Source organism: Zeus faber (assembly GCF_960531495.2).
Source record: "Zeus faber genome assembly, chromosome: 18".
Taxonomy (NCBI): Eukaryota; Metazoa; Chordata; class Actinopteri; order Zeiformes; family Zeidae; genus Zeus; species Zeus faber.
Window position 1 is genome coordinate 20,970,110 of NC_137210.1, and position 7,086 is coordinate 20,977,195.

Sequence of the window (7,086 nt, forward strand, 5' to 3'; positions counted from 1 at the left end):
TTACTGAAAATGTAATCCGAGGAAAAAATAATAATAATTGACGTGGCTGCCCGTCAGAGTGCAGCTCTATTTCCACAGACGACACGGTGAGAAGTTCTAGTTTACAGGCAAACATGGATGGTTGTTTTAAAGATTGCACTGCGTAGACCGCAAAGTGGTAGACGAGCAACAAGGAGTTGACAGACCCGGGAAACTGTAAAACGCATCTTAGTTTTCGCAATAATACATACATTTCATTTTTGAGAATTGTAAGTTATTTTATATGGAATTTAAAACAGAAGCAGTGAAACCGTCTGTCTGTACAATACAATGCTTCTCAATAAAAAGATTAAACACAAAAAAAAAGCTCTGTCAATATTTAAGTATGAGAATAACATTTACAAAGGCAAATTAGGAATTAAACAACCAATAACTTATACACTTCACAAACAGTAATAATAGTTAGCCATGATTAAAATGAATGCGTTAACAGAGTGTCTGACATTTTGTTGAAAGCCAAAACTATATAGGGCTGTAAGCAGTGAAGGGTTGAGCAAACGTTTATTTGAAGGGAAAACACAAAGCAGAGCAGGAGCAAAACACAACAACACACAATAGCTTTTCTATCTTCTAAGGAAGGATTACATTACAAAATAACTTCAATATAAGTATGTAACTAATATTCAACAGCAGAAAGAACACAAGGCAGGGTTTGACGGGCAGTTTGGATCAAATGTTTCTTTAGGTGCGATGACACGGTGGAACTCTCGGACAGTGGTAGGGAGAACAGAGAGGGCGCTCTCTGGGGCGAGGGGAAAAATAAAAAAATAAAAATAAAAAGGAAACGGCAGATCGTCTCAGTCTCACGTTTTTCGCTTTGTATTCGAGAGTTCGCAACGCATTAAAAAACAAAACTATCATTACCTTGGTCTGTTCGGCCTTTTTGAAGCGAGGTGGTCGGAGTGCTGCAAAACATGCAATTCCATTTAGCAAAGATGAAGAGCTGGTGTCATCCCGGCCCTGTTATCAAATTTTAACATTCCACATCCTCTTTGGGAAGCTTCTCTAATGGGTCCATCATGTGAGAAGGCTCTTAGTGCAGCGCCCGGGGAGAGACTTCAAGGCCACTCTCACCTGCTACCAGTAATTCGGGCGCCAGCATTCTGCGTAGCGGCGCAGTCGCTCTCATTTGTGACTCAGATGATGTTTATTGAGATGGCTCTTTGTGCAAAAGGTCTTCCCGCACTGTTCACAGTCGAAAGGTCTCATTCCAGTGTGAAATCTCTGATGTGTTTTGAGATTATTGAGGCGGCTAAATCTTTTCCCGCAGTCTTCGCAGGGGTACGGCTTCTCTCCTGTGTGCGTACGCTGGTGGATCTTGAGATTGGTTGACCGACTGAACCCTTTCCCGCAGTGTTCACAGCAGTACGGCTTCTCTCCCGTGTGCGTGCGCTGGTGAATCTTGAGATTGGTTGACCGACTGAACCTCTTCCCACACTGCTCACAGTCGTAAGCTTTCTTTCCTCTGTGGCTAGACTGACGTCTTCTGTGATGTGAACCTAAGAGAGGAGAGGGAAAGAAGGACAAGAGTGGATTTTAAAACAAGTAAGAGAGGGCACAAAGAATTTAGTATGTTGAGTTACGGCTGATCACTGAAAAAGAGGGTTGATTTGCAAGATTGACCGGCTGGCTGCATTATGTCACTATCCCACTTACTGACTTGAAATTATTTCAGAACTAGCATACGTATCGCAGTGGCGCGCCTGGCAACTGCATAGCTTCTGCTGTTTAGCTTTCACTCAGACAAACCTACACTTAACACTGCAACTACATAGCGAACTATTTGACCCACAAAGAATATAACCCAACCTATTGACAGTCAATAGTGTGAAATTTGACGATATCTAACATTTACTTGAAGAGATATAAAATATTGCAGACAGGGAAGACCACCCTGAGGGAAATACTTTTGAACACTGCTATTCCACTCCTGTGCTCAGAATGCAGGGAGGGGATAGAAAGGACAATTTGAGACGTGGATCTTTGTAGAATGATGTAGAGGATGTTAGCCCACTCAGTCCGGGGTTGGGCGATATGTCAAAATGTTCCTTCCGACCACCCACAGCCCAATTGCGATATATTTGCTTGTTTTGCAAACCATTCTCACTGATCTGGCTTGGATAAGTCTCATGCTCCTTAGTCGCCTCTGTCTGCAAAAATAATTGCTCTGTCTGCAAAAAATAATTTACAACGATGGTGTCGTCGAAAGTCTCCATCATCTCAACTTGGCCTTATACAATTCTTTGCATCTGTTGGCAAATGGCAAAAGCGTCAACAAAATTCAAAAGCTGCACATGGCTTGAAGCTGACTGGATCTGTCCAAGAAGCTCTCCTGTGAATGGTGGACTGTTGTGGATAGTAATCAAGCTTCTGATTGGCTGAGTGACATCACTCATTGTGATACCAAAGCCATGTGGTTTGCCAAAAGCGAGGACTATCCAATATAATAAATATTAGTCGTAATAATTAATTAGTAATGTAGTAGTAGTAGTAGTAGTAAATGATCAATTTAAAACGCACTGGTATCGGATTGCTACTCGGTATGGGCCGATATGCAAGTTCAGGTGTCGGAAAAATGGTATCGTAACATCTCGACCAAACAGCGCATTGATTTCACCCGGAAGTAAAAATCGCACAGAGAAGTCACTTAAATCATTGTTGGCGGCGACACACTAGGTTTTAAAGACAGGCTAATAATTTGCAGAGTTAAATTCTCAAGGAAACAGACCATTCAATTATCAAAATAAAAAGGACAGAAATGGCCTCCCCAAAAATAAAAAAAAATAAAAAATAAAAAAACGCCGACTGACTCAGCCAAATGCCGATATGTTCGTCCAATCGTTCAACCCTAACTCAGTCCTGACCAGTAAATGTAATTGTTTTTTATCTTTCCTAGGTGCGCTTCTACCCACTAAATTTAATTTTCGTTTAAAACCCCCCTCCGATAAAAGAAGTTGGACAATTTAATCAATCAGCTTGTTTGAGATTTAGGAGGTGTGCGTGTCGGCTCCTCCGCAAGCTTTTCCAAGCTACGGTTACACGTGACCCCCTTCGCTGCATTGCTCTGCAGAGATGTTTACATGAACCTACAGGCTTTATAGGACAGACGTAGGAAAACAGAGAGAGCTCCAATCGCAAAACAGTTGTTAAATTAACCAACGGAAAGGCAAAGTACATTTATTTACTATACTGCTCTCACTATTCAACCACAGTTGGATAGTGTGAGAAATGTATGATGGGAACTGTAATTTGTGTAAGACAGGATCAGACTTTGTTGTCTTAAAGAAAAATTCCCTTTGAAATTTGTCCAAAATAACATGTAAAATACAATCAACCACATATATAACCACAACACACAGTACATGAATACATTCATGAATATATGAAAAGTAATCTCTTAAGTTGGATTTCAATAGGCGCGGGGGCTCGGGCGCACCACCCTTTCAGAACATGGTGAACTGCACTCACACGGTACACCGTTTCAATGCCCGAATTTTTCTTGGCGGATAAAAAAAAAAGAAAATCATCTGATATACCTTTATGAGGTTCTTTGGTCTCCTTCCGATCTTCATCACTGTCTTCAGTCTCCGTTTCAGAAGAGTGTGAAGTGAAGAGCTGCTCCGCACCAGCTGGTTCTAAAGCAGCAGCCGGATCTGAGCGACTGGCTGCTTCAGACACTCCCCAGTCGTCTCCATCAGCTTTTGTTTCCATCTGTTCGGTTGAGGTGCTGGCTGCAGGTTCTGCCTCGCTCTTCTCCTCAGTTTGGCTTTGATAAAACTGGGACCACTGAGCGGACTCTTCAAAGCAACAGGAGAGACACAGAGTTCCTCCTCTTCCCCTTTAATGTGCGGGGGCCCTGACCCCTCCTTGCACAGACCGGGGCTCCGCTCCTGTTGCTCAGGGGGAAGCTCCTCTTTATAGACAGAGAGCTGCTGGAGGTCTGGAAGCAAGACTGAAATACAAACACCAAGAAAGTTGTGTGAAACCTCAAGATGGTGCATTCTACTATATACACTTTGCGTTGAGTTTTCTAATACATAAATCTAATCAAAGCTTACAATAATATGCAATATGTGATTTTCACAATGAATAACATTTCCCCGTGTTCGTTTACAAACTACTTGCCACGTGGAGGAAAGTTACTGCTAATTTTGAAAAAAAAAAAGCCCTTGTTAAGCCGCACTTTGCCGTGCCAGTTGAAATACACCGCCATTACATGAAGACCGTTCCAGGAGCGCTGTTTAGTAGAGCGGTCACAATAATCGTGTTGTACTATCATATCTAACATCGTCTGTCCAGCGATGGAAGCGTTGAAGTTGGTCCTCGGGCGCTGTACTGTAAGCTGCCCACCCTTCTTGGCCTGCCCCCCCCCTCCCGGAGGAAGGACAAGCCTCGATGGGGAAAAATGCGGAAAAGACATTTCACAGCCTCCATCTGCATGTGTGTCGGCCGTGACGGCACGTAATGCACGTGTTGTGGTGTGACAATTAAAAGACTAGACTTATTACATGATCGCCTGATTCAATTATTTGAGCAGATCTCCATCCTTTTGTAAAAGGACAAGATGCACAATCATATGTTTCCATCCAAACCCAAGTGGAATTTTAAAGAAATGTCACTATAAGTAAAATCCTCACTAAAATCATCTCTTCCAAAAGGTTTTATTAAGACATTTATTGTTATGTCCATTATATTATTATCTCCCCGTAGCAATGGTATTTAATTAGGTAGGGATAAGTAGGAAACTGGATGTTTTGTGGAGATACTTTACGTGTAAATGACACATCCTATACTTCTGGAACGGGGAGACGTTTTGCCGCATTACATAACGTTCTATACGCGCGCAGCTTGAGGTAAAACGTGGAGTTTTGAGCTTACTCACCGACGGCCTCATGCAAACCACCCTCATGCAGACCACCCTCATGCAGACCACCCTCATGCAGACCACCCTCATGCAAACCACCCTCATGCAAACCACCCTCTTGCAAACCACCCTCATGCAAACCACCCTCAATTGTATTGACGAGACGTGCGTCTGGTCATTGAGAAACACTGCACCGCTCCCGAACACTGAGGACGCAGGACTGTTGATGCAGTGGTCAACTGCTACAATCGGTTAGATGAATTGTTCCCAACGTCTAGACAGAAGCCTGCGCTTTACCCGCACTGCTTCATATTAGCGTTGACAGAGCGACCGTGGAAGCAGAGTGGAAAAAAAAAAAGAAAAATCACGTTTCAAAACAAAATGGCGAGTTGATGCGACTACGCTAGCCGCCAAGCTAGCGTGACGCTAGGCAGTCGGGAGTCAGAACGGAGCAAAATTGACAAAAACGAGAAAAAAATAATAATGTGTTGTCGCTTACTTCACGACGACGTGCCCAGCCCTTCTCACAACCGCGGGCTGTGGACGGCCTCTGCGTAGGAGCTCCTCACTCCCTGCGCGCACTCGGTCTCCCGGCTCAGAGGCCGCCATGTCGGAGAGGCTCTGCCGGCGCGGGACTCGCCCACGATCTGGTCAGAGCGAACGCATCTTTTGAAGGAGTCGGAAAACACGCCGACCAAGGGGTCGTTCGTTCGCTGCGTTCTTCCGCCTCCTCCGCTCTCATGGCTCTGGTTAATTGTTCACAGTAAAAGCCTCCCTCGCTCACCGACCGAGTCGAGCGGACGACGGGTCGGAGAATCGAACGGCTCTTTATTACCGAGTCCATCGTCGGGAAACAAAATCTCTTAAAAAGAATCGAACCTTTCATCGCTGAGGCTCGGCGCGTCCGGCTGCCCTGCTGCGCATGCGCGGCGATGTCCAGCATGGACTCGTACTGAATATCTTTCTATTCATCATTTCAGGTGTTTTGCTTTCTAATCATTTTCATACCACATTGATGTATTTTTTTTTCTTATCTAATTTGTCCTCAAACGTCAGCGTGCCTGATATTTCGCTTTGTATCTGGACTGTCAGTCAGTGTGACCTCTGACCTTGTGCCAAACAGCTTGAATGTAGCTGGTCAGCCTGAAGCAGGTTGGAGTTAATGAGCTATGGCTGATTTGGGTTGTACTAGGTATTTCACACGCAACGTTCTGCCTCGGAATTTGGAATAAACCGGCAGTCACAATCAATTCAATTTGGAGTGTCGGCCAACATGTGGGGACGTCGACTCCGCACAGAGATTAAAACCTTAAGTAAAGCCAAAATAAGGGAGCACCCAGGATGAACCCTGTATGCCAGCTGTAGTGCAGGTCTGGAAGTCACCTCCAGAAAGGTAACACTTCATGTCACACGGCTGAATTTAGAATCTCAAAAATGTGACGTGAAGTGGCCTTCCTGCGAATTGGCTAAATAACTGCTGAAGAAAAGCAACGGGAAATCCTTATCGCTAGGGGGAGGATTTAGAGATGTTCAAGCTTATTTTGTGGGCCAGTTCAAATAATGTCGTCAAATCGTTCACCGTTGGATTGGATTCTCTCAGAAATTAGTGATGACAAAGAAATTACACAAACTGAATTTAGAATTGTGTGTTAAAGACATCTATTGCAGGATGAATAATAATAATAATAATAATAATGATAATAATAATAATGACAACAACGACAACATCAATGACAATAAATATAGCTGCAGGTAGCAATACATGATTTTCCGAGTTTCAGTTCAAGAACTGTGTATTAACAATTGCGATTGTTCCTGGATCATGCAGTGCAGACACAAAAGATTTGGCTGGATTTGGCGAACGAGTTTCCGAGGGGCAGACGCTTGGACTTTGTTTATTTAACTTATTTTTTATTCCGATAAAATGACGACAGTTTTTCAATAATTTCTGCTCCAAACGTACATCGATATTGATCAAATCCGAACTAAAAGATGTCTGAAACATCCCGGTTATAACGACACCTCAACCCCGTCTGTGCATTCTATGATTGTCCTGTTCCTAATACTTTAAACCCAAAAGATGCAGAGATTAAAAATAAAAAAAATCCCTACAATGATAATAGGTGGGCTGGACCCCTAATAATAATAATAAATATAGCTGCAGGCCTCAATACACAGGGTTC

General features: G+C 43.4%; 1 long non-coding RNA gene across 1 annotated transcript; it reads right to left on the bottom strand.

Annotated features, from left to right (window-relative positions):
* Positions 1-303: 303 nt before the first annotated feature.
* On the bottom strand, positions 304-5,524 carry LOC307244198. Its single transcript, XR_013844645.1, has 3 exons — positions 5,403-5,524; positions 3,576-3,991; positions 304-1,538 (listed from the first exon to the last, which is right to left on the bottom strand). It is a non-coding gene; the product is annotated as an uncharacterized lncRNA (long non-coding RNA).
* Positions 5,525-7,086: the final 1,562 nt, after the last annotated feature.